At 48.6% G+C, this 22,023-nt stretch overlaps 1 protein-coding gene and 1 pseudogene across 1 annotated transcript in view; one reads left to right on the forward strand and one right to left on the reverse strand.

The window, feature by feature from the left end:
* Positions 1-22,023, forward strand: part of LOC147450264 (uncharacterized) — a 112,397-nt gene that overhangs the window by 39,256 nt on the left and 51,118 nt on the right. The gene's annotated exons all lie outside the window — the stretch shown is intronic.
* LOC147450265 (uncharacterized) lies at positions 6,746-8,895 on the reverse strand (annotated as a pseudogene).

Genomic DNA, 22,023 nt, shown 5'->3' on the forward strand with positions numbered 1-22,023 from the left:
GAAAAAGGGAAAGGAGAGGCTTTTTCCAAAGCTTAGTATGCAATACTATGGCCCTTTCTAGATTACTGAAAAGATAAATGATGTCTCCTTCCGATTGAAACTGCCAGATACTTGGAGGATTCACAATGCATTTCATGTGAGTCTCTTGAGACCTTTTATAGGTGATGTGCCTGATGATGGGGAGCCTGATGAGCAACCCGAAGTGGACGAAAACGAGGAGATCCTTGTTCCTGAACAGATTTTGGCACATAAGGATACGAAGAATAAGGGTAAAGTCCGAAGGCGGTTCTTAGTTAAGTTCAAGAATTATCCTGCACTTGATGCGAAGTAGATGGAGGAGGAGGACCTAGTAGATACTTCTCAGATTGTGAAACTTTACCTCGATGCTTTGGTTTACCATAGTCTACTCCAAATAGAACCCAGAATTCAGCTTGGCCGGAGATCTGGTGCAGTGGGATGCACAAGAGGGGAGTCACTCCACTCCTTGTCAACAAATGCCTTGATTTAGATACTAGAGTCACTGATGTCTCTTTGAGCTTCAGGGATACTGAGAGCTGACAGTATTCTGCTGTATGACTTTATGAAATGGAATTCCTGATAATGATACTGATTTGTTCTTGACTTCTTGTGAGTGCTGGAACGGATAGACGAAATGACTGCAGCATTTTGGTCTGATTGATCTCGAATAGACATGGTTGCAATAGGGGTTAGTCAATCGCACATCGATGAGGTCCCGATTGGACCTAGATGTGATTGCTAGTTACATTGCCGATAAATCATTGTCTAAGATCCGAATGAATGTTGAATGTCATGTGATGTCCTGTGATGTCTGGTGATGTCCTGTGATGTCGTGTGATGTGACTGTCGATTTTGTACATGTGCTAGATGTGTGTTCCTAGTACGTAGGTACTAACAGTCGGTGTTTGTTAAGACGGTTTATGGATTTTGTCGGTTTTGGAGGCGTAATCGCGGTCGATTACAATGCTTTCAAGAGGGGGGTATGTCACAAATTGATGACGTGGCTACGAAGAGCTGAAACCCTAATTTCAGGCTCAAACCCTAAAATCCCTGCAAACCCTAAAAAACTACCAAAAACCCTAATTTTTGACAGCAAACCTTAATTCTGCCGGGGTGCCACGTGTGTTGGGCTAAAGTCTTAAATAACCTTTTTTTGTACATTTTTAAACTTTGTCCATGGACACATTTTTTAAAGGTCACTTATAATAAAAGTGGGAAAACCCAAATCTCACTTATTGAGTTTTCCCCAAAAACGTGAGCCCTCTATCTTCTGCTAGCGCTTCCTCTCCTGCTTGCCTTCGCCTCCCCTCTCTGCACACACACTGCACTTCCTCGCGTTCTCTTTCACTTGCACACACCGCCGCGCGCTCATCAACTGGTATCAGAGCCTCGATTATGGTTTGCCCCAAACCTGCAAACGCTGAATTTCAGCCAAGAAGGTCAACTTTCACGCGAGATTTTGCAATTTGGTCGCCAAAGGACTCGTCCCCGGACACTAGAGAGCTCTCGGCAATCCAAATTGACCCAAAACAGGCTGAAATTAGGTCAAAAACAGGAAATTACATGTTATGACAGCAAAATACAGGTTTCGCAAATGATGTATTAAGGTGTGGGAATACTTTTGCTAAGTCTCCGCTACCCGAAAACACTGAAATTGCTGAAAAACAAGCCCTAAAACAGGTGTTTTAAGCAAATTTCAGATTTACGCGGGTTTTTGCAAGTGTTTTTATGGTACGATTACATTCGGGAAAGTGCAAATTGATTCAATCTACGTACATTTGACAAATTTGTCGATGTATGACCATTTGTGGTTCAATTTCATGCAATTTTGATGCTGCAAATTGGGCTTTTGTGCTTACATGCTTCTAAACGTTGTGTATTAGCCTTATGTATGTCTTCTGAGGTTAAAAACAACTAATTTTGTTGTTTTCGAGCACAAATTCGCTCGCTGAAATTTCCTGCGCGTAAATTTCAGAAACTGAATGTTGTGCCCAAATCGTCCTATTTTGTACCAAATCGCTCTTGTGACCATTTGGAGCTGTAGTGCACATCTTTGTGAGGCTATACCCCGATTTTTGCGCATTTTGTCCAAAAATTCAGCGTATTATCCCTCTTATTTCGTGCAACTATGGCCTCATCTTCTTCGGATATGAAGAACCTCTTCGAGATTAGGAGGTTCGATGGTACAGGTTTTGATCTTTAGAAAGACAGGACTCAAGGAATCCTATTTCTTAAGGATTGCAAAGGGGCACTTGACCAGGTGAAGGCGCAGAATATGACAGATGAAGCATGGGTTAGCATGAACAGGAAAGCCGTTACATATATTAAAATGGCCATGACAGATGCGACCGTCATTGATGTGAAAGGTCTCACGACTGCTTTTGATGTCTGGGAGAAGTTGAAGGGAATGTATGAAAATACAACGCCTGTCAACCAGGTGCACTTGTTACGAAAACTTGTTGGCATGCAACTAGATGAGTCCAAGAGCGCGACAAAGCACTTGTCATTATTCGCAGGTACTTTGTCGCAGGTACAGAATTTTGGCTTGCCGCCTTTTGATGATAAGCTGAAGGTATCTTCTTGCTTATGACCTTACCTGAGTCATGGGAAACTTTGGTGGTTTCGTTGTCCAATAACCCCAATTTGACCTTTGATGGTGTTAGGGGTTCTATCTTGAATGAAGAAATAAGGAGGAAAGCAAGTGGAGAGGGAGGCAGCTCTGCCAACATGGTTAGACGCAGGACAGAAAAGAAGAATGCTTGTGCACAAAGGAGTAAGAGTAAGAGTAAAGAAAGAGGAAATGCAAGCAAAGGCAAGGGTGATGTGACTTGCTATCAATGTGGCAGGAAAGGTCATAAGAAACCTGATTGCAGGTACTATAAAGCTGAGTTAGAAAGGAAAAAGAATGGCGGAGACAAAAAGAAAGAGAAGAAGGAAGTCAAGGCAGATGCACAGGATAGCTCAAAGGACAAAGAGAAGGCCAATGTGGCTTCTAGTGTCGTGATTGAGGAGCTGTCAGATGTAGAGGACATCTTGTGTGCCACTTTGTCAGATGATGATGCTTATGATTATGATGCCGCTGTTAATGTTCATTCACAGGACATGTAGATCACTAAGAGTGATCTTATTGATGCTTTGTTGACTGTCAATGATGCATTGTCCCAGACTTGGATTGTTGATTCCGGTGCTTCATTTCATGTGACTCCTATCAAGGAGTGTTTCTCTACTTTTGATGCAGGCAAGCGTGGCCATGTATACCTTGGAAACAATCATGCATGTTCCATTGAGGGTATTGGCACTGTGCATCTCTCCATAGATGGCACAAATGAGCTTGTCTTGCATAATGTTCGATATGTGCCGGGAATCAAGAAGAGTCTGCTTTCTGTTGGTCAGATGGATATGCATGGTTACAACATCTTGTTTGAGAGAGGGTTGTGGAAAATGACTAAAGACTCAAGGCTGATTGTAAAGGGCACAAAGAAAGGGACACTTTACTGCATGCATGGAAAGGCCGTGTTGGGCAAGTTTATTGCATTGGCTGAAATTAATTCTCACATGGAGTTGTGGAACAAGAGGCTTGGCCATATGAGCCAAAAGGGCCTTTCTAAGCTTTGTACTTTGAACAAGCTTGATGCTAAAGGCACAAAGCTTGACTTTTGTAATGAATGTCAATATGGCAAGCAAGTAAAGCGTCCTTATTACTCTGGTGTCTCTTGTAAAGCTCGTGTGCTTGATCTTGTACATTCTGATGTATGTCGCATGCGTACTATGTCGCATGATAGATGAGGGAGATACTCTTACGTATAAAGAGACAAAGACATGTGAGCACAGCGACAAGTGGGAGCTTGCTATGCAGGAAGAGATTAAAGCTTTGCATGCTAATCATACTTGGGATTTGGTTGAATTGCCTAATGGAAGGAAGGCTATTCCTAACAAATGGGTCTATAAAATCAAAACTGTTGATGCAAAACCCAAGTATAAGACGAGGCTTGTGGCAAAGGGATATGTTCAAACTAAGGGCATAGACTTTTAGGAAGTGTTCTCTCCTGTTGTGAAGATGACCACTTTGTGTGTATTGTTTGCCATTGTGGCCGCTCTTGATTTGGAAATGGACCAAATGGATGTACATACCGCTTTCTTGCAAGGTGATGTGGAAGAAGAGCTTTACATGAAGCAACCCGAGGGTTTTGTCATCCTTGGCAAGGAACATTTGGTATGTATGCTCAATAGAAGCTTGTATGGGCTGAAACAATCATGTAGATAGTGGTACAAGAAGTTTGATTGCTTCATGCTTAAACATGGTTACAAAAGAAGCCATGCAGACCATTGTTTGTATACCAAACGTGACGAGGATGGCAGCCCGATCATTCTTGTGCTCTATGTAGCCGATATGTTGATAGTTGCAAAGAAAAGAAGCACTGTAGATGCTCTTAAAGGACAGCTGAAATCTGCGTTTTCAATGAAAGACCTTGGGGCAGCTGAACATATACTTGGAGTGCGTGTTACACGGCAAAGAGACAAGCGCCTATTGTATTTGTCGCAAGAAAAGTACATTGAAAAGGTGCTGGACATATTTAACATGGCTGAAGCAAAGCCTCTTGGTGTGCCATTACAGCCATATGTCAAGATCTCCAAGGATGATTGTCCCAAGTCAAAGGAAGAAGCCAATGACATGCAAAGTGTGCCTTATGCTTCAGCTTGTGGTTCACTTATGTATGCTATGGTTGGCATAGCCCATGCAGTGGGAGTTGTCAGCCGATTCACGGCTAATCCAGGCAGATTGCATTGGGATGCAGTAAAGTCCATTATGAGGTACTTGAAAGGGGCTAAAAACAAATGCCTCTGCTATGGTAAAGGACCAATGGAATTGAAAGGATTTTGTGACTCTGACATGGCTGGTGATGTAGATACACGGAAATCCACAAGTGGCTATGTATTAGTCTTGCAGGAGGTGTTGTTTCATGGTGTTCTAGATTGCAAAAGATTGTTGCATTGTCTACTACAGAGGCTGAATATATTTCAGCCACTGAGGCTTCCAAAGAAGCTATTTGGTTAGCACGCCTTTGCAGTGAGTTTGGCTTGCCTGCCAAGGCACCTATGCTTGGTTGTGATAGCCAGAGTGCTATATGTGTGGCAAAGAACGCCATGTTTCATGCACGCACAAAGCATATTGATGTGCGGTATCACTTCATGCGAGAGGTGATTAAGGATGGCCTTATTACATTGGTTAAGGGCCATACATCACAAAATCCAGCCGATGCTCTCACTAAGTGCTTACCCAAAGCACAACATCATCTATGCAGAGAGATGGTGGGAGTCACGTAGCTTAAAGGCGCCATTTATGCCTTTAAGTGGAAGGTTGTTGGGTTAAAGACCTAAATAACCCCTTTTTGTACATTTTTATACTTTGTCGAGGTTCATATTGAACCTGGACACATTTTTTAAAGGTCACTTATAATAAAAGTGGGAAAACCCAAAACTCACTTATTGAGTTTTTCGCAAAAACGTGACCCCTCTCTCTTCTGCTAACGCTTCCTCTCCTGCTTGCCTTCGCCTCCCCTCTCTGCACACACACTGCACTTCCTCGCGTGCTCTTTCACTTGCACACACTGCCACACGCTCATCAACGTGGCAGCAGGGGCAGCTGTACGCATTTCTGGATTTTGCGCCACAAAACACGCTGACAGCTTTTGGCTTGCTTTTTGGGCTCCACGCCAAGAGAAGAGAGAGAACTTGCTTTTTTTGGTTAAAAAAAAGATACTCTCTCAGAAAGAGAGAGAGAGAACTGATGCTTTTCAATTTTAAAAGCTTTTGGGTCTGCTTTTGCGCATCCCTTGTACCTTTAAATATGTGGAGAGTGCTTCACTTCTGAGAGCATCTGGACGCAGAGTCTGAGAGTGAAACCCTAGCCATACTCTTGTACTTTGATCTGATTAATATAAAAAGAAATACCGAAAGGGGCGCCAGTCTTTGGGGCCAATATCTCTAGGCACGGAACTCCGCCAGGCCAGTGCAAATCTATTGTGATCTGTGAATTGTTTTGAAGTGGTTATTTGATGCTGTCGCGGTTGATTCTTGACTTGGAGTGTCCAAGTCTGTTACACTAACCATGGGGTTCTAGACAAGGGGCTGTCGTAGGCGCTCCTCCGTGCAAGTAGGTTGTCTCTGCTCCAGGCCTCGCCACAAGAGCTCCGAAGATCGAAGCAAGCTCACAGCGAAGCGATCCTCCAGTCTCCTGCTCAAACCAACTCTACGCATCTCTGTAAAGATCCATTTGGTCGAAGGTTGCCAAGGGCCTCCTGACTGAGGCATAGTTACATGGGACGGTGCGTCGGGGTCGGGGTCGGGGTCGGGGTCGGGGTCGGGGACGGGACGGCAAAAGTCAGGAAACGGGGACGGGGGTCGGAACGGAAAAAAAGAGAGTTTTTTGGCATTTTTTGACCTACACACATGCCGCACAGATAGAGCATCACTTTGACGATAAATTTACACTAAATAGACCAAAGAACACGAGTCATAGGCGGAAATGTGCTAATAAAACATCGATGATCGATGGATACAAAATGAGAAGTGCATGCCACAAGGACTCAAGAGTCAAAAAGCCTGAAGGACTTAGGACAAGCCTGAGGCCTCAAGGATAACAAAAAGTACAAAGGGCTATGTAGTAGGTAGAGTGGTAGACTCAAGAGTCTAGACTCGAAAGTCGAGTGATCAATGATCATCAAACTCAAGAAGTGCTCACCTGCTGAATCTCCATATCGGCGTCGTAGTCGAGGTCATCAGCGACGTATGAGGGCTCGGGAGGCTCGCAGTGAGGCTCAAAGTCCTCCTCTAGCTCCTCCAAAAGAGTATCGGCCATAGATGGATTCTCTTGTGCCATCTCCCACTCAGTGAAAGGATCTGCCTTGTGTGTGACGCTCTTGGCAAGCATGCGCAAGTTAGCGCTGTACACACTCCATAGTTGCTCCAAGCAACTAGTGGTACATGCGTGGCTAAGGACACAAACAGCCAAGCTCTGCAAATGTGGGCCATCTCCTCCATAGTCCCACCACAAAACGGAGCCAATCTTGTTGCGATCAAGCTATGCATCTACACATCCATAGGAGCCCTTCTTTTGCCTGTAGTTGAGTAGCTCGTCTCTAATCTTGCGCCTAATGTCACTGCTAGGCTCAAGGCGCTTCAATGCAAGCCGCCATCCTTTGCTCACCTCCTTGTCGGTCTCTTGACGCCTTCCCTGAAACTCAGGGTCAAGCACATAAGCTGCCGCATGAAGTGGAGAGTAGTATCCATTCCACCTCGACTCACACAAGCCATGAATCTCCGCATACTGAATAGGGTCCGGCACAAGCTTCTCAAATGCCTCTATCATCCGATCCATGGCTTCGTAGACTTTGCCAATGCATGGCTGCAAGCCATCCACCACTCGAAGTAGGTGTAGAATAGGCTTGACCATGGCGTCAAGAGTCTTCACCTCCTCCCACCAAGCGGCGTCGTCGGCCCATTCTTGGCATTTCAATCCCACTGCTGATGTAGACTCCGGCATGGCCTGGAACTCATCATTGAGAAAGAGGCCCCTTAAGGCTCCGCCACATGTAGACAAGCGGCCTAGCATAAGCCAATTGAATGCAAATCTTGTCTCTGAATATTTGAGCAAGGACAAGTGGCTCCTCTTTGAGAATTCATGGGGCACTTTTTGATGGTTGAGCACAAAGGAGACAATTCGAGAGGCGTCACCAATGGTGGGTGAAATCCATGACAAGTTCCCTATGTCCTTGAGGAGGTTATTGAGGCAATGCGCCATGTAAAATGTGACGTGGATGCCGGGATACATGCCCTTAATGATAGCTCCGGTTGCCTTATTTGACGCCTCTCCATCTGCAACCATACAAAGGACATTCTCCGGGCCGGTGATCTCTATGGTGCTTGTCCACTCCGCAGCAAGCATCTCGGCGGCCTTGCCACTATCGGATGCATGATGTGACTCCACAAAGTACATCTCCCCCCGAGAGTAGGCCACCACCCCGTGGATGGACCGCTTGCGGGTGTCGCTCCATCCATCTACAAGGAGAGAGACGCCATTGGTCTCCCACAAATCCTTTGTTGCTTGGGCCGCTTGCTCCACGGCAAGCTTCTCTTTGTCAAGGAGGATGGTGCGAAGCCTCTCTGATGAAGGTGGCACACAAGAGGAGCCATATTCCCCTATTTTCGTAACCATGGTTCGAAAGTATGGAGACCTATCCACACAACATTGAGCATGTTGTGTTAGTATGGAGAGTCGAGAAGTTATAACCGATTATGAATACAAAATGGAAGATTGCAATATGCATATGTCAAGGGAAACTCACCGCGAAGCATGGAAGGCAATGTGGTCGTCGAAGAAGAATCGGGCAACCGAACTATCCACCTCTTCCTTCAATTTAGGATTCCAATTTTCGTTGAGAGTGCTTTGGCGATGCGGAACGGAAGAGGACGGTGTAGATGCATGGCTCTTGAAGCTTCGAGAGATGTCGTCAAGGTTGGCTTCCCTTTGCTCTCGCGGTGTCGCCGTGGCAGAGGGATCAACGGAAACAAATGGCCCCTCTTGGCCGCTTCCGCAACCTCATACACCGTGAGCTTCTCAAGAAGATCCAACCTCTTCTCGGGAGCTACATGAGGGCAAAAATTCACCTCGTGACCGGGTTCATGAAGAAGATGGGCTAGCACTTTGTTTGAACCACCTGTTCTCTTGTATGGGCATAGCTTGCATGTCCATGGTCTTGCACCGCCACCTTTGCCACGCGTGCTAAAGTCGACTTCATCCCACCACGACCACATTTGCACGGCGGGCCTCCTTCGAGAAGAACCGTCTTGAGAAGTGGAGTTGGCTTGAGATGACATGATGGTGGAGAGACTCGAGAGAGTAGAGCTTAGAAGTTAGAGGAGTTAAAGAGGAGAGCTTGTGTTGAGAGAGAGTAGAGGAGAGCTTCAAAGTGGGTAGAAGAGGGAGAGACTTGAGAGTGGAGACTCAACTTTCAAGGGTAGAGTGTAGAGTAGTCAATGGTCATGCTTGAGCCTTGAGCAATGAGGCTATGAGGCTTGAGCATTGAGTAGAGAGGAGAGCTTGAGCTTGAGGGAAATTGGAATAAGTATTAAGAGGCCCAAGGGGGCTTTTATAGCCTCCCAAGGGCCAAGGCCCCCCAAAATATGGCAGTTGGGCTGCAAACAGCCGTTTAAAACGGTCATAAACGGCTACTTCAACCCCGCCTGAAAGCTGCCGTTCCCGGCCGTCCCCGTCCGACCCCGTCCGATCCGGTCCGTCCCCGTCCGTCCCCCTGCGACCTGCCTGTCCGGCCAGAGATCCGACCGTCCCAAGGCGTCCCCTTCCGTCCCCGGCCCGGTTACGGCCGTCCCCCGGTCCCATGGCCCGTCCCCCCCGCCCCCTGTAACTATGGACTGAGGCACCCTGGCAAGAGCTCCTTCCAGGGCTCCTAACCTGGAAGAAGTCCTCTGACGATGAACTTCCCAAGAAGGGCTCTGCTCTGCTGTGCTGGATCAATGATCCCAAGCCCTCCCTGAGAACAAGGAAGCGTGATGACCTGCCAAGCCACCTTGGCTCGGGCTATCTGAGTGTCACATCCTGACCAAAGGAAGTTCCTGATCAGCCTCTCTACCTGGCTGATACAAGAAATCGAGAAGATCTAGCAGGAAGGGATGTACCACATAGTCGCAAACAACACCTGGTCGGCAACTACTACTCTGCCAGCCAACGAAAGTCGTGCTGAGCTCCAATGTAACAACTTTCTCCTGATAGACAGGAGAAGGGGAGCAATCTCCTGCTCGGGAGACAAGTCCAAACCAACCTGACAACCCAAGTACCGAACTGCAGTCCTTGGAATAGGGAGTGCTAAGCCCCGTAGACCAACCTGCTGTGACACCAAAAATCTGCTCATCGCCTACACATAGAACAGAAAGAGAAAGGGGGCAAGAGGACAGCCCTGTCTGACCAAGCGTGTAAGCATGAAGCGATCGCCTCTACCTCCTGCCAAAAGTACCTGACTGTGAGCCTGTCTGTACAAGGCTGACACCCCTCTGATCCAAGCATTTGAGAAGCCCATCCTGCGTAGAGTGCCCTCTAGAAAGTCCCAGTCAACTCCATCGTATGTCTTCTGAAAATTGAGAAGAAGAATCACGAGGTCCTCACCACGGAGCCGTGCCAGGGCAGAAGCCTCCCAAAAAGTAAAGATGTTGTCAAGGATACTGCGTTCCTTGACAAAACCTGTCTGGGTCCCATGTATAAGGCTCTCTAAAAGTGGCTGAATCCTCAAACTCAGAGCCTTGGCAAGAATTTTGTAGGCTGAGTTGAGGATGGTGATGGGGCGCCACTGTCGAATCTCATCCAAGGAGCCACCCTCCTTGGGAATGAGGTAAATCAGGCCCTCACTCATGCTGTCAGGCAACACTCCTGTGTGCAAAATGTACTGAAAAGCACTATAGAGATCTGGGCCAAGCAGGTCCCAGTACTCCAAGAAAAAGGTAGGGGTCAACCCATCCTCACTTGGAGAGCTGCCACGGGGGAGGGTCCTAAGAGCCGTGTGCAGCTCCTCAAGCTGAAGTGGCATCTCCAGCCTTTGACACATCTCCTCAGTCACAAGACAAGGCATCTGTGCCCAAACTTGCTCCTTGCATGCATCCTCCCGCTCTGATTGGGGCTCTGCAGACAGTAGCTCGCGGTAGAAGTCAGTAGCAACTGCACGCATATCCTCGGGCTCACAAGCAACTGACCCGTCGGGCCTCCTGAACTGACTGACCTTGGCATGCGAGTGCCGAGGTCCCACTGTCTCAAAGAAAGCACCAGTCACTGTGTCACCCACCTGAGTCCACTGAGATACCTGTCGGTGGAAAGCAAACTCATGTTGCCTCTCCTCTGTGCTAGCAAGCTCCTGTCGAGCCTGTTGTACCTTCTCCTCCAACCAAGGACTGTCTGGATGCTGCTCCTGCATCCTCTGTAGTGAAGCAATGCCCCGTCTGAGACGCTGCTCCGCCTCTCTCGTTGCAGCCCGGCGAGCCAGAGATTCTTGAAGAAACAAATGGCTGATCTGAGCTAGGCCCGAGGCCACTCTGTCAGCAGGAGAATCCTGTGTGTCCATGCCCTCTGTCCATAGAGCCTCTACCCTCTCTCTGGGTGCTGAGTCCAACAAGACCCTCTCTGGGATGCGGAGCATCCTGCTCCCACTCCTCTGCCTGTCTACCATTGTGAGGATCACTGGTGCATGGTCCAAGGAGGTCCCTGCCAGGATGCCCACTGATCCTCCCAAGTCACTGAAGTGGTCACTAGTGTAGAAGCGATCTATCCGCGATAGATTCACTCCTCCCACTCTGCGGTCCGATCGAGAGAAGGCAAGACTGTCTGGGGGCCTCACAAAACCAGAGTGTTGCCATGTATCTAAGACCTTTAGAGTCATACAAAACGTCTCCAAATCTGCCAACTCGACTCCATGCACCATAGCATGGTTGCCACCAATCCTGTCAGAAGGGTCCTCCAACATGTTGAAGTCCCCTCCTATGCACCAATGATCTGCCTGTGGCAGAGACTCCACAATCCGTGACCAAAACTCTGCACGAGCACTCGCCACATTGGGCGCATAGATGTTCAGGAAACCCACAAGGCCACCCTGAACCTGCATAGTAATCCACTGAGCCCTGCCTGGCACAATGATCCCTCTGCCCACAATGGCCTGCTGCAATGAGTCCGCAATAGTCATACATACCCCACCCTAAATGCCTCGAGGTCCAAAAGCAGCTGACCAAATAGTATCATATCGTCCACGCGAAAGCTGACCACATCGCCGAATGCAGCTCTCACACAGATAGTGCTCTTGAAGCATAAGGAGATGAATCTCTCCTCCCACAAGGCAGCGCTGAAGCTCCTGACGCAATCGGCCCCACTGACGTTGAAACTGGGGCCCACCTAGTCCCTGCACGTTCCATGAGACGATCCTCATGGGGAGCAAGAGAGAACAGATGCTGCCGCAGTAGCTAAACGGGATATCTTCGAGGCTGGCTTGGATGGGGAGTAATCCGCATCCCAGCGTCCTCTAGGTAGGCGTGACTGCAGTGAGTGCCTAGCCCAAGCCCAAGCAGAGTGAGCCGTGCGTAAAGCAACCTTCTTTGTCCAGGAGTCCTCATGAATGTACAGATAGCATGGCAAACACTGCGTGTCAGCAAAGAAGTAAACCACAATGTGCCTAGATCCTTCCGAGTCTGGGGGTGTCACTGCAAACTTGGCCAATGGCCACATAGTCTGTAGCATGTCTGTAACTCCTAGTTCTCCCATTTGGTGAGAGAACTCTAGGACCTGTGTATGCAACCATCCCAACACTGAGTCGAGAGTCCACTCTGTCTCGGCCCTACCGCAAAGGGGGAAGGAGAAACCAACTGCTGAGTCCAAGGCCTCTGTCCCCCTAGCGGCAAGGAAAAGAGCATGGACCCTGAAGCAGGCCGCCTAATGGTCTGTTGTGGGATCGCCGAGAAAACGAGTGAAGCCGTCGTCGAAGAAGTCCGAGCAATGCTCGTCAGACCCGGAGGGATAGCTGCAAGGGAAGATGTCTGTACCTGCAGAGGGGGTTGTAAGAAAGGCTGACCCTCTCTCGCTAGGCGACTCGTGGCAAAGGCGTGCCAAGAGATCTCCTAGCCGCCGGAGAAGGCCCTGCCCCTTGGGTCGACTGTGGAACTGAAGTAGGGGGAGGGGGAGAAGGAGCTGGGGGAAGCGGTGGAGAAGAGGGGCAGGAGGGGGCGACAGAGGTAGAGGGGCTAGGTGAAGAGGCGACAGGAGCAGAAGGCGGGGGGGAGGATGAGGATGAGGGAGGGAGCTCTGGGGGGGGGGAGAGGCCGTCGAGGATGTAGCTGGGGTGCGAGCTGGAGCAGAGACCTCCTCCTGCTCTAGAGGACCAAAGCGGTTCCCCGTGGGAACCCACTGCTGTTGAGTAGGCGCCTGAGGGCCACTTTGAGTGCCAGGCTGACGCTGTGACCCTTGTCGTCGTCTACCACGGGCGTGCTGCCATCCCTCCTCCGCTGGAGCCCCAGGCTCGGAAGGTGGCTCAACATGAGTGCGTTGTGTCTCTGTCTGCGGTTGCGGGCCAGCCTGGCAGGCTGGGGCTGAGGCTGTGGTGGAAGTTGAGGCCTCCTCCGTGGACTGGCCTTCGTTAGATGGCCCATCTGTCGACAAATGAAGCATTGGTTCGGAAGGCCCGAATACTCCACACTCTGTCTAAACCAACCCCCACTCACCCGAGGCAAAAGAATAACCTTCGGGAGCGTGTGGGTGTCTCTGACCAAAACTCGAACTGAGGGGATGCCAGTCGCCTTGGCAGCTATTGATGCTGCCGTACGAGGTGTCTCCAGGACAGTCCCAATGGCTGAGCCGATCCTGGATAGAAGTGGTAAGTACTCCCTCTGTAAACCCGGAAAGTAGACCGAGATGGGGATGTCTGCCTCCTCTACTAGAACATCCGAAGCCAGGTCAAAACCATGTCTCCACTGTCGAAAGTGGGCACGTGCTGCTCGGATGGTTAGTGGACTCATGGCGATGACCTTGGACGCCATCTCGGAGGTCTCAAACTCGATCTGATAGTAACCCCGTCCGAGAATCTGAACATCCAAGATCTTGCCCACCTCTGCGAGAAGGCGGGCCTAGAGAAGGTCACGCAGCTCTCCTCTCCTAGGTTGGGTGCACAGAATCTTGCAGATGACCGAAGTCGCCTGCAAACGCTCTACCTCTGCGGCAAGGCTCGCTTGCTCTCTCGGTGAAGGAGCAAGTCGAATGGTGGGCTTAGCGGGGTCGGGCGAGGGGGCTTCGGGCGAGTCCCTCTGTGGCAAAGCTGGTGCCTCCATCTGTGTCTACTGCTGTGGCGTAAGAAGAGGGCGGCGGGCAGAATCTGCAACTTGGCACGCAAAGCATTGCCCCAAAAAGGACTCAGTGCTGTAGGAGGACTTGCAGGATGCAAGGCGGGCCGGGGGAGGGGGCAACGGGCGGGGGTGGCTAATGCGGGAGCGCTGGCAGCAGTAGGCGGGGGCGGCAATGGCGGGAGCGGTTGCAGCAGGGGGTCGGCAGCGGGCGGGGCTGTAGCGACAGTGACGCGAACTGCTACAGCAGGGGTGGGGCAACGCGCGGACGAGCAGGGCAGCGAGGGTTGGCGGGGGGGCAAAGAGGACAAGCGGGCAGCGCTGGTGGGGGGGGGGGGGGGGGGGGGGGGGGGGGATGGTGCAGCGAAGAGGAAACAGCAGCAGCGAGCGTTCCTAGGATGTCTGTGTGCACTCTTGCCTGGCTAACCTGGGGCTCTGCTTTTGGGCACCTTTGTAACAATAAATAAGTGGGCAGGGCCTCGCTTCTTAGCGCATCTGGACGCAGAGTCTGAGAGTGAGCACCTACCCGCTCTCTTGTACTTCGAACACAGATTAATACAAAAAGAAATACCGAAAGGGGCGCTAGTCTATGGGGCCAATACCTTTGGGCACGGAACTACGCCGGGCCGTGTCAATTTTGTGAATTGTTTTGAAGTGAATCTCTGCTGTGTTGCGGTAGAATCTTGACTTGGAGTGTCCAAGTTTGTTGGTGGACAATTGATTTGAATTCTTTTCTGGCTTCCGAGATGCTCGAACATGGTGGTCCACTCTTCATCTGAGGAAGGAAGCTCCAGTTATATGGTTGAAATTCAAAAGGCTCTTTATTTTCTTCTTGGCTGACTCGGGAGTACGAACGAGATATACGAACCGCTTGGAATCATCTTCGGATGACCAAGGGAGATTCTTTGGACGCTTATTGCGAGAGATTTTGGAACTCTTTTTTACCAACCTCTTCATTTATGAAGGTCTCTTTTAAGAAACAGATTGAGCGGTTTTGCTACTGACTCCCTACAGAGATCCAAGACTGTTGCCTGGAACAAAAGTCGAATTCTATTCAAGAATTAATGGGTCATGCGAAACGGAGTTTTGCGATGCATTCGGGAAATTTGACTTACCCACTGATGAGATCTTGACTCAGAGAACTAACAGACCTCTCACAATGAAAGTAGAAAGAGAAAGAGTTCCCAGGACAAAGAAAAGAAAGATACACGTCCCCAATTGACTGTTAGAGAAAGGGCTATCTAGTTTTGGTTGCGGGGAATTTGGACATATCTCCGCAAAGTGCCCCAAAAAGGGATAGTAAGAACAGACTGAAGACAAGTCAGAGAGTTCTAGAGCAACAAAGGAAACTGGCAGAAAAGGCAGATGAAAGCAAAACTGGTACCACATTGCGTGGGCCCGAGCCGAATCAGATGAACGAAAGTACAAAACTTTGCCACACTTAGGGCAAAGTGAAAGATCAAGAAGCCCTCATTTTTCTTTGATGGAGGAGCCAAGGCCAACTTCTTGAATTGGTGGCTCGACTTGGAATTACTCCCGGTAGGCTAAAGCCATAGGCGGAGGCAGTTCTAGCGGCACCCGGACGGGATGTTGCCATTACACCGATTATTAGCAAACTTCGTTTGCAATGTCAGGGATATTTAGGGCACGAGGACTTCTACGGAATGCCCTTAGGAAGGTTGTGACGTCCTCCTCGAAATCCCTTGGTACCATAAGAACAACGCCGTGGTTGACTATCGGGCTGAGAAAGTGACTTTGACAAATGAAGGGCAAAGAGATTGTACTTGATGAAATTCAGTTTCTCTACTCGATTTTCTGGAGAGAACTGAATGATGATTGAAGGTCGAATATGTTTTGAACTTGAAAAAAAAACGCCAAGATTTTTCTCCACACGCTTGCGGATTGCTTTTTTGAGGGCCTGCCAGGCGAGTTGCCACAAGCTCGTCCTAAGGATCATACTATTGATCTGATACTTGGAAGCAGATATCATCAGATCCGAATCGCGTTGGGAGATGTCTACAAGACAGCTTTTCAGACGAGCTTCGGTTTATAATGAATTTTTGGTGATGCCATTTGGCCTTACCAATGCTCCAACGACTTTTAACCAAATGATGGATTAACTTTCTGAGAGTATAGATCTTTTGGTGACAATTTTGTTGATGACATTATAGTCTTCTCCAAGGATGAGGCAGAACATAGACATCATCTGCTACTGGTCTTTCAAGCATTGGGAGATCACAAGTTAGTAATCAATGCCAAGAAGAGTGAATTTTTCTTACCGGAGATACACTTTTTGGGACACATCGTCTCAGCAGTAGGAGTACAGATGGACCCGGCCAAGAGATACTATACGTGATTGGGCCGAATTGAAGAATGTCCATGAAGTTAGAAGCTTCTTGGGCTTATGTTCTTACTACTGGCGGTTCATTAGAAAGTTTGCAGAGGTTGCTTCCCCTTTGCATATCTTGACACAGAAAGGAGTCCCTTTCTCGTGGGGACTTACAAAGGTGATTGCCCTTCAGACTTTGAAAGAGAAATTGACAACGGGACCAGTTTTGACTTTGCCGGATTTGCAAAAGTCGTTCCAAGTATATTGTGATGCTTGTGGTCGTAGTCTGGGTGCAGTCTTAATGCAAGAAGGCCATGTCATTGCCTATGAGAGCCGATTGTTTTCAAGGCCGGAATTGACAACACAAATTTATGAGAAAGAGCTTTTGGCGGTTATCCATGCTCTTACTCAGTGGCGACATTACCTACTCGGAGCCGATTTTACGGCTTCACTGATCATCAGAGTTTTTGCTACTTCTTGTCACAGAAGCAGCTATCGGAAAAGCAGACGCGGTGGGCTAACACCTTGTCACAGTTTCACTTCCAGATTGTCCATGTGTAGGGACAAAAGAACTTGGTGGCAGATGCTTTGTCCCGGAAGCCGTTGGTCTTGGCTATTTCCGTGATTCATTAGAGAAGCTTCGAGGACATGGTCAATCTGTACGCCACAGATCCAGATTTTTTGAATACAGAATGGGGAGGTAGTAGCGGGATATTCTATACGGGATGCCTACTTGATGAAGAAAACGATGTTGTACGTTACAAAACTGTTGAGGGAAAAGGTTCTAACTGAATGCCATTGTCGACCATTTACGGGTCACCGCGGCATTGACACCACCTTGAAAGGTGTGGAGCGATACTTTATTTGGCCGAGACTCAAGAAGAACGTGGACGATTTTGTACGCAGTTGCTTGGTATGCCAGAAGGTCAAGTTTGACAGGCATAAAGCACAGGGATTGTTACAGCCTTTATTCATTCCCACCTGTGGGAAAGTATTGCAATGGATTTCATTTTTGATCTGTCGAAGACACAGAGTGGGAACGATGGTATCTGGACTGTTATTGACAGATTTAGCAAGCAAGCTCATTTCATTCCAGTGAAGAAAACAATCAAGCCAGACCATTTAGCGAGACTGTTCATTGCCTAGATGTTTGTGGACCCATGCAAACTCCGTCCTTGGGAAATTACCTTTACTTCATGACTTCCGTTGATGATTACTCCAGGCAATCCACATGATGTGAATTTCTTTCGCTTCCATTCCGTGAAGTCTATTCCAATTAACGTATGGATTAGCCGTAAAATATCCCCATTCGTGAATTGTCAACACATTACGTCCTAAATAATAATATGCTAAGATAATGAGATGTGGCATTGGCATACGGTTGAAGTTTTCGTGATCGTTCCACCCGTAGACAGATGGGCAATCTGAGATTGCAAATTCAGTCGTACTGGATTTATTGAAGTCTTACATTTCTGATAAGAAGACTCAATGGGAAACTTTTTTTCCCTTGGTGGAATTTGCCTACAATAACACGATCCACTCTTCGACGGGGAAGGAGCCATTTGAGATTATTGCAGATGCTACGAAGGTTCCACCCTTCCTAAGCACAAAAGATAAGATTTTGGAAGCCGACCAGTACACGAGGGACTTGGACTCTGCTATTGCCAAGGTCTGGGAGGCTTTAGCAAAATCTCTGAACACAAGAAGGCAGCAGATCGATACCGTCGTGATTTGAAATTAAAGGAAGACGATTGGGTGCTCTTATGTTTTGAGAAGGCACGCCTGAGAAAGAAAAAGGGTAAGGAGCGGCTTTTTCCAAAGCTTAGTATGAGATGACCTTAAAAGAAAAGATAAATGATGTCTCCTTTAGACTGAAGCTCTCCGATACTTGGAGAATTCACAATGCTTTTCATGTGAGTGTCTTGAAGCCTTTTAAAGGCGATGTGCTCGATGACGGGGAGCCAGATGAGCAACGTGAAGTGGAGGAAAACGAGAAGATACTCGTTCCAGAGCAGATATTGGCACATAAAGATAGAAAGATTAAAGGTAAAGTGATTAGACAGTTCTTGGTTAAAACTATCCTGCATTGGATGCAAAGTGGATGGAGGAGGACGACTTAGCAGATACTCATGAGATCGTGGAACTTTACCTTGAAGCATTCGGTTTAGCATAGTCTACTCCGATAGAACCCCGATTTCAGCATGAGCGAGTCTATTGCAGTGGGTTTGCACAAGAGGGGAGTCACTCCACTCCTTTGTCAACATATTGCCCCGATTTTTATATATATAGTCACTGATGTCCTTTGGGTTTTAGGGATATTGTTGAGCTGACAGTATTCTGTTGGATGACTTTATGAAATGGAATTCCCGAAAATGAATATGATACTGATTGATTTGTACTTGACTTGTTCGAGTGCAAGAATTGATAGATGAAATGACTGCAGCATTTCGGTCTGATAAATCCCTATAGATATGATTGCAATATGAATTAGTTAATCGAGCATCTTTGAGGTCCCAATTGGATCTAGATGCGATTGCTAAATACATTGCCGATTAATCATGGTCTGAGATTTGGAATGATTGTGAATGTGATTTGTCATGTGATGTCTTGTGATGTGATTGTCGATTGGTACATGTGCTAGATGTGTTGTTCCTAGTGCGTCGGTACTAACAGTCAGTGTCTGCTAAGACAGTTTATGGCCTCTGTCTGTTTTGTAGAGGTAATCGAGAGCGATTACAATGCTTTCAAGAGGCGGGTATGTCACAAAATGGTGATGTGGCAGCAAACCCCGGACAAGCGCGGACAGACTGACATGGCAAGTTGTACGGACTGTTGTACGGATTTCCAGATTTTGCAGCGCAAAACGCGGAATTGTTGACGTGGCATTGCGTATGGAATTTGCAGGAAAAAAAAAGCATGGCTGAATCTACGCTGGCTGAATTAGCAGCTTTGGGATAATTGCTTTAACTTGAGAAGCTTTTCACTTACTGCTTTTGATTTTGGGGCTCTGCTTTTGGGCATCCCTTGTAACAATAAATAAGTGGGCAGGGCCTCACTTCTCAGGGCATCTGGACGCAGAGTCTAAGAGTGAGCACCTACCCGCTTTCTTGTACTTTGAACATGGATCAATACAAAAAGAAATACCGAAAGGGGCGCCAGTCTTTGGGGCCAATACCTCTGGGCACGGAACTACGCGGGGCCGTGTCAATTTTGTGAACTGTTTTGAAGTGAATCTCTGCTGTGTCACAGTAGAATCTTGACTTGGAGTGTCCAAGTTTGTTACACATAATCTGCTTGAGCACTAAAAGATAAGACACTCCTTCCTATCATTCCTTTTTTCCCAACAAGGGAATCATTGTTGTTTACTCTTAACGTCCCTAAAGTTGGCCTCCACTATAATCAGCTTGAATGGGAGACAGTTTGACTCACTCTTATGGGAACATGCAAGCTGTGCAATATGCACGAGCTACTCATTTGGCCGGGTACAGCCACAAAGCAGCCCACTCCCTAACACCTCTCTTTGGGAGAAACTGGTTGGGAGAAACTGGGACTAACTGGACGAATATAGAGAGACGCCTAAACTCCAAGAGAAAGTTCATTAGAGGATTCCGGAGGAGCAAGGGAATCAGAATCTAGGTGATAGTGCACCCGAGGGTTCTGACGACCCAAGGGAACCAGATGCAAGTTCATTAGAGGATTCCAAAGAAGACAGGGAATCAGATGATAGTGCATCCGGGGGCTCCGATGAAGCAAGGGAATCAACGGATGGTTCATCAGAGAATTCCGATGATTGAGGTGCTAGGGGATAGGGGATGGGGGAGGCCAGCGGGGCTACCAACAGGTCACAAGGCACATTGAAAGAATTGAAAGGTAAGCTAGGTCCACTAGATAATTTGGTCAAGGGTACTTTTTGGCCCTGTCTCCCAGTGAAAAAACAAAGTATGTACAATGAGGGCTACATCATGAGATGGGAGGAGGAAATAGCCACACTGGTGGCCCGTAGTGCCATCTAGGCACACACTGGACCATGGTGAAGAAAGGCCTTGGGCGCCAGAGTCGCAAGAAAGCCTCTCGGCGCTCCCGCATGCGGTCGGAGCTACCGTGAAGTCTCTAAAACTGACCCGTGAGTGTATGAATCAGCTCCAGCCAAAAGTCACGAACAGTCTCTGCTGGTGGGACAAGGCGAAAGTAGCGGGCCCTCAAATGAACAAGTGTCAGGCCGTAGAGGAGCTCCCAACACCAGTCTCTATCACTACAACACTTCTGGGGGCTGAGCTCTGTGGCAAGTTGGACTCTAGGTCAACCCCCTTGAATCACTATCATCTTGCTGGTGGAAGCCAACTCAAAATGGAGCGCAGGGCCCGTGAGAATGGACCAAGCTGTCGGCCCCAAGTGTACTGGCGAGCTGTGGAAAGGGTTGGCATCAGCCGAAGAACCCGAAGTCAAACCTTGTGTGCCATTGGGTAGTCCCACAATTTGTGACCCTGACTCTCCAGAGAATGGCCGCAAGCTGCACATGCTGCCAAGAAGCCGCTGTGTACTAACCAACTCCCAACTGTTGCAGCTCTGTGGGCAACTAGCCACTGAAACATAGTAACCTCGGCTGCTTGCTGTCCCATAACCGCTCCCAGAAACCTAACAAGAATTCGGATGTGAGACCCTCCTCTTGCCAGTGAAGTGCTACAGCAGGATGAGCTTCTCTACGTGCTGCAATAATCTTCGAGGCTGTCTTGGATGTGTAGTAAATCCGCATCTGAGTGACCGCGAGATAGGCGTGAGGACTCCGGGGCGGAACCATCCATGACTCAACCTAGGCAGTAGGACTACCTTTGGGAGAGTGGGTGTCCCAAACCAAAACACGTACCTTAGGTATACTTGCTGCCTTGGCAGCGACTAAAGCTGCCATCTGTGGTATCTCCAGGTCTGTTCCAATCTCGGAACCAATCTTGGACAACAGCGGGATGTACTCTCTCCTTAGGTCGGGAAAGCATACCAAAATGGGCAAATCTGCTTCCCTGTCAAGAACATTAGAAGCTGGGTTGAAACCATGGCACCAGTGTCGAAAATGGGCTGTGACTCCTTGAATGGCCAGAGGGCTCATCTCGCAATGACCTCGGTCGCCATCTTGAGAGTCTCAAACTCGATCTCGTAGTAGGCCCGCCTGAGAGAGTGCTCATCGATGATCTTTCCCATCTCCGATAGAAGGCGGGCTTGGAGGCAATCGTACATCTCAATCTACTAGAGCGGGTGCCGATAATCTTGGAGATAACAGAGGTGGCCTTGAGGTGCTCCACCTCTGTTGTAAGGCTGGCTTGCTCCGTCGGTGAGAGATCAAGTCGGATGGTAGGCTCTGCGGTGTCGGGCGAGGGGGGTTCGTCTAAGTCCCTCTGAGATGAAGCAGAGGCTGTTATCCGTGCTTGCTATGTCCACACCGGGAGAAGAAGTTGAAGACGAGGCGGTGTGAGGGGTAAACTCCCGACGACGAGGTGGGAAGAAGTAAGCGGCGGCAGTGAGACCGAAGGGGAGTGAGGCAAGGGTAGGAGGAGGGGGCGGGGGTGGAAAGGGGGGTAACGGGAAAGGGGGGGGTGAGCGGGAGGAGAGGGATGGGGATGAGAGGAGGGGGTAGCGGACCGGTTGTTGGGAACTCAGGGAGCGGAGGTTGCTGCAAGCAGAGGATTGCAAGGGGCGAGGAGTGTGCTGTGGCCACAAATTGCAGCTCCGGCGAGGGTGTGAAGGGGAGCACGAGGAGGAAGTAACCACACGTGGTTACCACCAGATCGAGTATGAGACTCCCG

This window comes from Adiantum capillus-veneris, chromosome 9 (assembly GCF_014529385.1).
Source record: "Adiantum capillus-veneris isolate H3 chromosome 9, ASM1452938v2, whole genome shotgun sequence".
NCBI classification, from domain to species: Eukaryota; Viridiplantae; Streptophyta; class Polypodiopsida; order Polypodiales; family Pteridaceae; genus Adiantum; species Adiantum capillus-veneris.